At 38.9% G+C, this 9,734-nt stretch overlaps 1 pseudogene; it reads right to left on the bottom strand.

Annotated features, from left to right (window-relative positions):
• Positions 1-5,513: 5,513 nt before the first annotated feature.
• LOC149155074 (F-box/LRR-repeat protein 10-like) lies at positions 5,514-7,156 on the bottom strand (annotated as a pseudogene).
• Between the last annotated feature and the right edge of the window lie 2,578 nt (positions 7,157-9,734).

Raw genomic sequence — 9,734 nt, 5'->3', positions numbered from 1 at the left:
TCTATAACTTCTTTTATGTACAGCGTCAGACCCAGAAATTCGTACTTCATCATCCAATTATTTTCATCAATTTCTCCAAGGAACCTTTCTTTAACATGACTAGGGTCAACTTGCATACTTTTCAGGTTTGTGAAAATCTCTGATATGATCCCTTAATTTTTCCATCCTGCTTGTTTCCATGGCTCCTCTCTTACAACGCTCATCATCTTAAGGAAACATGGAAGAAATGCCAACCTCCAATTCAGAATCTTCTTTATGATCTGGATCCAGGTTAGTTTCCATGGATGTTGCCTCCAGATAAATAGACAAGATGCAGAGTCTCATCGATCGATATGTGAGGGCAGAAGCAACGATTAGACGACGCACATGGTACACACTTCAACTAACCGACTTGTAACAATTTTGTAGGCATTGTCAGTGACACCTTTGCATGGAATAAGAAACATGGCATGAGAATTAACTCATAATTGTCCCGCTTTCCCTCGACATTTGGACATGTTAGTCCCCAGCTCTCATGCGCCAAGCACCTTCATTTTACCACATCTCAATCCATCAAATGTTGTTCAAACGGTGTTTCATAATAATTACGAAACTTCATGAACTTGCTCGGAGCATAGGAAACTGAAATTTATTAAATGATGACAAAGTTTTGGTGTTCCGGCCCTGTGCGCCACGACACTTGTTCGATGTGCCACGCTGGCAACGACAGTACATTTAACTCAGAGTTAATCTAAATTTCATTTTGTTCCTAGTGTGAACCTTGTCTTAAGCAACATGATGAAACTATTGTTTCTGCGAAAACCTGATTCTATTCAAAATCTTCCCTACCTCACTTCAAAGTTCCAGATTATTCCTATTGACAATATTTGTGAGTCATGGCACTCAACTCGGGGTCTTTCCATTTTCATGTGACAACTTTTCTGGCATGTGATGATATGAGTACCTATCAAAGGTCTCCACCCAGGTCGGCCTCTTCTATTCTTTAGACTGCCCACTTCCAGAATAAGACTGGGCACAAAAGTAGACGTGGTAGTACTTGAAAATGTAGCTAGCCTCCTATAACAAGAGCATTCATAAGAATAATAATGCAAACCACACCAAACATGGCAATTGCAACATCTCATAACCTTACTTGAGCAACAAAGGCCGAGTCGATTTAAGCTTTTGGAGGAAATGACAAAAATTTTGTGTTTCGGGCTTGTGCGCCGTACAGCCAGCCCAATGTGCCACACAGGCTGTATGCACCACGCTCATTTAAAATTACACTGTGTAGTGCGGCCATATGTTCCGTACACTCCATATGTGCCGCGACCAACGCCTAGTGCGCCACGCTCTATCACCAACGCACAATCACGGTCCTTTCAAACACTATTTGCTCTTCAAACTTCAAACTTGACCTTTCTCTTGAATTTTTCAAATGGCACTTGTTGCTAAGGAATAAATAGCTTTGAAATATCTTCACAAGAGATGGTTTAAATTTTTTACTTCTTCAAAAACCCACTTCATAATGTCTTTGAATATGGCACTTTTTCATTTAATGAAACTTTGTCCTTTGGCTTTTTCATTGATTTTCTGGACTCAAAATGATGAAATTGGTTGATTTTTTGCAGGGATATAGGCATATTTTGACTAGGGAAGATGAGGGCCTACTTTTGAAATATTTTATGGTGGAAAGATACGAGTATTTTATTACAAAAACAAATTTGACAATTTCCTATTCAAAACAGAGTTTTGAACAAGAAATGTCCTCGAATATACTTGATGATAAAATTTTGAACTGAGAACTTCTTTGGAAACCATCCTCATGGCCTGTGGGCATTTATTAAACATGTGAGAAGACTAAAACCTAGACTCAAAAACTAAAAGATTCTTTTTGACCAAAATAATCATCTATGACTGTGAATGACATGAACTAAGTTTTGATGAACATAAAGAACTTTTAACCATCCCCGCAAGTACAAGCATGAGCGAAACAAGAAAAACAAGCCCTTCCGTCAAAGAATGGCATGCCCCTAGCAGAATGTAACTGATTGAGCAAAATGGACACCTAAACATGAAATGCAAAAAGAGTTTTGATCTTTGATGGAGGGATGACTAGACCGACTCTAACATTGCCTCCAATGGGGATGGTAGCTCTAGCTCCTTAGAGGTGCCAAGAACAGCAGATCTCTGTAAGAGATAGATAGTGCTTTCGTCCATTGGGTTATGGAGTCCATTATTTTGACAAACCAACATGGCTCAATTTTATTGACTGGAACTTTGACTCAAACTAACTCAATGCAAACTGAAATGACTAACTCAAAATACTAAGACCTGAACTTAAAACTTAAAGCTTGGTGGCAGTGCATGGCCACCTGTGTTTCTTACTAGGAAAAATAGTTTCAAACTTCATCAAAATGCCAATGTAACCAATCAAGCAGATGCCTTCTTGATTTATTCTCCTGATCAGATCTCCTGTTCAATAGTAGATACTTGGAACTGGGCCTCCAAAAAGCTAATTGACCATGATCAGCTTCATCACTGAACACTGCAATAATCACTGCTGGCTACAACAAATTTGCTAGAGGATCTTGAAAAACATTAAGATTTGCCATTGCCACCTCCTACTGAGAAAACAAGATGTCTTTTTCTCTTGCTTCTGATTTTTCTTCATAAATAAGAGCACATTCCTGGTCTTCAAAAACTTCTGAACCAGTAGATGAGTAGATTTCCTCTTCAAAGAACGTTTCAAAACATGAGGCATATGAGGAAAAATCCAAAAGGGAATCCTGAACGGTCTGGTCTACTGAAGTATGAATATAGTTATGATCATCTTCATATGATATGATAGTCGGATTCTCATTACATTCATCAATCATGAAAAAAGAAATTTCAGATGTTTCATGAAACCCGACACTATCACTTCTATCATCTACCTTAAATTCATCCAGAGAAACCTCGTTACTTACTTGAGCGAAGATCTCATCTTCTTGTTCATGAACTGGCTAGATTACCTCGTTAGGAAGGTTGTGTTCTGATGAGATGAGGGAAGTTAGGTCTGTAACTTTTTCTTCTTCATTTGAGGCAGCCTCAACAATGCAATTCTCTTCTATGAGATCCGGAACAACATGTTTTTCCTCATCACAATCTGTCTCTCGATATGGTTTATAATCATCATTTTCTGAGATTGGAACATCATTTTCCTGCGTATCCTCTTTTATTTCAACCAGATATGAAATAAAACTTCTTCTTTCATCATTTTTAGCCATATGGAAATCTTCAACCTACTGATTTTGATCCTTCTGCAAAGTTTCCTCTAAGAGTTTTGTATGTTGCTGAAACAGCTTTTCATACAAGGCTTCCATGAATTCTTTGTCCATTAAGTCATCACTCCCATAAAAATTCTCAAGATCTTCAATAAAACTATGAAAATGGCTACGACAGTCCTGAACTAAATCTATGGATGGATATGATTCTTTATAACTTTCAAAGAATATTGTATGCAAATCTTTTAAAGAATGAATAGAAGCAGGTGGCAAAATTTGATACCACGATCGGGCTTCGTCTTCCAGATCAGCCATAAACATTTTCATCACACTGTCTTCAGGAAAATTGATCTTTAATTTATGCACATGAATGTGAAATTTCACCAGATGAAGAGCAGCGTCATTACCTTCCACATTTTTGAACATAGGCAAATTCTGAAGCCAATCCACCTTGGGCATTCTATTCAGAAAACCTGCGATGTGATCTCGGCTAATGGGAGCGTATCTTCTTGCAACCTGCTCCATTTGAAAATATCAAAGCTACTCATCTCTCTGCAGTGGAGACACCATGAAGGATTGATTGCTGGATTCTTCAGTGGATGGAGTCGCCAGTGAATGATTTCAACCTTCTTATGTCTGATCGCTCTTCACCATCAACAATCAGCTCTGATCTTGAGATATGTACTAGGGAAAAACACTCTTCAAGCGAACCATTTTCCTCCCCAGTGGAGTTGCAACTATGTTAGCACCTAAATCTGCCTTAAGCTGAAGGAAGGAAAAATTCAAGGTAACCACAAACCACGCTCATTCTGGTAGCTAGCCCTACTAGAACAGGAGAGGGCTCTCTCCGGGTCACACTCAGGAAAATAAACAATAGGGTTTGAGAAGACTCAAAAATGAATATTGATTTTAGGCTAGGTAAATAAATATGATAGAGGTATTTTGATGAATGACGGAGTTTTCTGGCATGTATGGGACCAAGGAATAGCATGAGCAGATAATTTAACTCAAAGACGCAGATTATTTCGTGAGGCAAGACAGGCCAAAAGTCTAGCAATTAAATTTGAAATAACATGAAATGTGGAGACTGTTTAAGAGGGTGAAAAGGGCATAAATACATGAATCCTGTTCAACAGAAGAAAACATGGAACGTGAAAACTTTCCCAAGGCAGAGCAGTAAAACTGAATTCTACCTTTTCTTACTTAGAAGCTTTCACTGGAAATTAATATGAATGAACTGTGAAACATAACAACATACATGTGAAACAGAAAGAAAATACATTTGCTAAACTCACGCCACATGAATCTCAAGAACCAGAGCTGCAATCTTTCATTAATTCTCTGTCAAAATGTACAGTGAGTAATTGAGTTTCTCTCCCACCGCTTCCCAGAAATTCCAACCAACCATTTACAAATGATTTTCAAACCATAAATAAACTCTGCCATGAGGAAATGAATCGACTCGAAACGAGGATTGTTTGATCATTACCGCCAAAAGATAAAAAGCCAGCCGTATGTAAAAGGGGCAGCGTTGCAATTCCTGCTCGAATTTGCTGATGGTTAATGAGGAGGTGGAATTTGTTGGTGTAACTCCCTTTGAATCACCACTGAATTCAAAATAGGCCACGTAGCTCATTTCTCTAACACGGTTGATGCCATGTGTTTTAAATTTAAGCGTTTTCAGTCTTTGACCGTTCGCTTTTCTTTTTGTCGTTTGAATAAAAACTATCTGTTTGAAACCTTTCGGCTACAGCATACAAAAGCATCTTGTTAATACGGGGAACATGGAACACTTGATTTCTTTGTAACTGCAGCTATGCCAATTGGTTTGTCAAGTCACGGCCATCCCGAGAAAAGTATTTTCATACCTGTAGCCTACGATTCTTCAGCTTCCATCTCACAATACATCTGTACATATGGTATACTTTTGGGCCAATGCGACCAATAAGATAATGTTCTTCAGCAGGGACAAATGGAACGGGAACTGATTTGATGCACACAAACACAAGTACTTGATGAAATGCAGGAAGATTTGTGATAAAATGTGAGAATATAGTAGGAACCCCTGTGACCAATTCGGTATAGATTAATCAATACCAGGAACCCACACAATTCCAAGGCTTGGTCCTAGTGTGAGAATCCATTTCATAGAAACCTTGTTTTGTAAGTCAAGCATGTATTTTCTCCATGTACCATAATGCCATACATACATGACAACCATAAATATTGTTGCCAAAGTAAGAGGAGCCCAGCCTCCCTGTGGCACCTTCACAACAGAGGCTGAGAGGTAGGATCCTTCAATCCATCATCTCCAACATGCCTGCAACCCTTCAAATCTAGTACTTGTTTGTCCTTACAGTATGCCAAATGTCTAATGGAAAAGTCAGTAATTAAAGTGCAAGAAATCAAGCTTACATCACTTAGAGAGAGAGGAGTTGCAGAAATATCATGAAATGCTAGATCTGTTAGCTGAGTTGTGCGCAATAACTCAAGCTTTTGCAAATTGCAACATCGATGCAGAATAGCCCGAAAACCTGCATCTGTGATACGATAGAAACCACCAAGTCTAACACTTTCTAGATTTGGGCAGTTTTTAGCCATTAGAATAATCCCAAGATCATTAACCCTTCTAAAAGATATAGCAAAATCCTCTTGACTACGATCTGATGAAAGATGCTGCAATTTTGAACAACCATTGATTTGTTGCATACCCCAGTTTGTCAAGTTCATAGCTCCATGAGGTTCTTCAATAGGTTCATCTCAAAGGTCAAGGTGGATAAGGAAGGGTAGATTTTTGGAAATAACACCTACCACCGAATCCGAGATCCAGTCTAAAACCAGACACAACTTTTGTAAGTTTGGAAAACCAACGCTCTTAGGCTCTTGCTTTTGAAGGGTAGAGTGACAAAATATGTTGCCCCCGAGCTTAAAATCTTGGAATTAAATATTTCTTTTGCATCTACTACTAGTATGTAGCCAAGTTCCAGAACTTTTAGGCTTCGTGCAACCAACCTCCAAATCGCAGCAAACTTGCTATTATCAAATGAAGATCCATCAAATGTCAAGCAAAGAGATTCTAACTGAGAGAAGCCTCCGAGCAACTGTTTCAACGCTAACATTATGGATGAAAGTCCTAGGTCTGTCCTCTCGTTCATCGAGCCAACCCAACTCCGGGGACAATGATTATAAACCATCCAAAGCTTTCCTATGGCAATAGCAAAGTTGTTTTTTAGTACATCATCCGAGAAACCTGGAACAAATATATCGAGCTCGATTGATAACTTCTAAAAATGAGGCACCCTTGGACCAATGGACGGGTTGTTGACTCAACATATTGCTCTATATCAAACTCTAACCTGCACTCACGCTGCACCTGGGCAATCCACCGTGCACTATCCTGAAGTTGACGTAATGGCTTCACAAGCTCATTAGTCAAATGTATTTGTTTAGATGATTTATCGTATCGAATGAAATAGCTTGAAAGTGTTGTTGTTTGATGATGATTCCAGCTCATTGAATGTGCCATTGAACATCAACTCTGTCACAAGAAGTTCATCCCCTCTGTCAATGAGACATGTAGCCTGACCTTTCTTCTCAATCCTCGATTTCTCAAACAACCGATCCTTGATTTCACAAGTTTGAGGTTCTTATGTTTAACTTGAACATTTTTTGTTTGTTCCGAATGACATTTAGATGACTTTTTAGCGACTGCATTTCTCACAACATCGTCAAAGTTCCCCCAATATCAACCGGTGTGACTTGCAATAAAGTTCCATCTCTGTTTTTCTATCTCTTCGCCTCTGAAGAACACACTTACGCCAGCCCTTATTGGCTTTCTGTAGAGGCACCATTTTCAGAGGATCTATAACTTCTTTTATGTACAGCATCAGACCCAGAAATGCATACTTCATCGTCCAATTCTTTTGCATCAATTTCTCCAAGGAACCTTTCTTAAACGTGACTAGGATCAGCTTGCGTACTTTTCAGGTTTTTGAAAATCTCTGATATGATCCCTTAACTGTTCCATCCTGCTAATTTCCACGCATCCTCTCTTAGAACGCTCATCATCTTCAGGTAACATGGAAGAAATGCCAACCTCCAATTCAGAACCTTCTTTATGATCTGGATCCAGTTTAGTTTCCGTGGATGTCTCCTCCTAATACATAGACGAGATGTGAAGTCTCATCGATCGATATGTGAGGGCAGAAGCAATGATCAGATGGCGTGCACACTACACACTTCAACTAACCAACTTGTAACAATTTTGTAGGCATTGTCAGTGACACCTTTGCATGGAATAAGAAACATGGCATGAGAATTAACTCATCATTGTCCCGCTTTCCCTCGACATTTGGACGCGTTAGTCCCCACCTTTCATGCGCCAAGAACCTTCATTTTACCACGTCTCAACCCGTCAAATGTTGTTCAAACGTTGTTTCATAATAATTACGAAACTTCATGAACCTGCTCGGAGCATAGGAAACTGAAATTTATTAAATGATGACAAAGTTTTGGTGTTCCGGCCCTGTGCGCCGCGACACCTGTTCTATGTGCCGCGCCGACAACGGCAGTACATTTAACTCAGAGTTAATCTGAATTTCATTTTGTGCCTGGTGTGAACCTTGTCTTAAGCAACATGATGAAACTGTTGTTTCTGCCAAAACCTGATTCTGTTCAAAATCTTCCCTACCTCGCTTCAAAGTTCCAGATGATTCCTCTTGACAATATTTGTTAGTCATGGCGCTCAACTCAGGGTCTTTCCATTTTGATGCGACAACTTTTCTGGCATGTGATGATACGAGTACCTGTCAAAGGTCTCCACCCAGGTCGGCCTCTTCTATTCTTTGGACTGCCCACTTCCAGAATAAGATTGGGCACAAAAGTATAGGTGGTAGCAGTTGAAAATGTAGTTGGGCTCCTATAACAAGAGCGTTCATAAGACTAATAATGCCAAGCACACCAAACATGGAAATTGCAACATCTCATAACCTTATTTGAGGAGCAAAGATCGAGTCGATTTAAGCTTCTGGAGGAAATGACAAAAATTTTGTGTTTCGGGCTTGTGCGCCGCGCAGCCAGCCCAATGCACCACACATGTTGTATGCACCGCGCCCATTTAAAATTACATTGTGTAGAGCGGCCATTGTGCCGCGACCAACACCCAGTGCGCTGCACTCTGTCACTAACACACAATCACGGCCCTTTTCTCTTCAAACTTCAAACTTGACCTTTCTCTTGAATTTTTTGAATGGCACTTGTTGCTAAAGAATAAATAGCTTTGAAATATCTTGACAAGAGATGGTTTAAATTTTTTACTTCTTCGAAAACCCACTTCATAATGTCTTTGACTATGGCACTTTGTAATTTAATGAAACTCTGTCCTTTGGCTTTTTCATTAATTTTCTGGACTCAAAATAATGAAATTGGTTGATTTTTTGCAGGGATATAGGCATATCTTGACTAGGGAAGACGAGCGCCTACTTTTAAAATATTTTATTGTGGAAAGATACAAGTATTTTATTACAAAAACAAATTTGACAATTTCCTATTCAAAACAGAGTTTTTAATAAGAAATGTCCTCGAATATACTTGATGATAAAATTTTGAACTGAGAACTTCTTTGAAAACCATCCTCATGGCCTGTGCCCATTTATTAAACATGTTAGAAGACTAAACCCTACACTTAAAAACTAAAAGACTCTTTTTGACCAAAATAATCATCTATGACTATGAATGACATGAACTAAGTTTTGATGAACATAGAGAACTTTTAACCAGCCCGGCAGGTACAAGCATGAGGGAAACAAGAAAACCAAGCCCTTCCGTCAAAGAATGGCATGCCCCTAGCGAAATGTAACTAATCGAGCGAAATGGTAACCTAAACATGAAATGCAAAAAGAGTTTTGATCTCTCACGGAGGGATGACCAGACCGACTCTAACAACGAGCACTGCCCAATGAGTGGCATACAGGAAAAGTTGTGCTTACCGATTAACAAGTTCGTTATAACTAGCATGACTAACTATTCCAACATTTAGTACTGAAATAATATCATATTACAAATCACATTGATACGACTATGTGGTTCACTCTGTTATACTAGTAAAGTCATGAATCCAATAAGAAATAAGTTGCAGGCCTGGTACACTAATCCCATATTTACCGAGTAGAGTAATAGAGTATTGTAATATGTTTTTAAGAATTCACAGGTACTAGGCTCATCCTTTTTCATGTGCCATATGGACTAATTAAGTATAAGTCATATTAAGGTTCCAGCGAGTAGGATTAAGCTCATTTAGATTTTGTGGCTAGGATTCTTTCACTGCACTAAATTGTTTTTGTATTTTGGAACTTCATTTGATAAGGTCCTGACTCTCTAGAGTATTTAGATCTTTCAACAATGGGGCTTCTGTTCATTTTAAAGTGTTGTATTTTGTCTCTACTTTATTTGCTTGCCTAGACATTGTCTGGACCCATGAAAGTTTAGTAC

Source organism: Pinus tabuliformis, chromosome 9 (assembly GCF_031772625.1).
Source record: "Pinus tabuliformis cultivar Carrire ecotype Pingquan chromosome 9, CPIR1, whole genome shotgun sequence".
Lineage (NCBI taxonomy): Eukaryota > Viridiplantae > Streptophyta > Pinopsida > Pinales > Pinaceae > Pinus > Pinus tabuliformis.
Note: the sequence above shows the minus strand (reverse complement) of the source record. Positions and strands in the feature narration are given on the sequence as shown.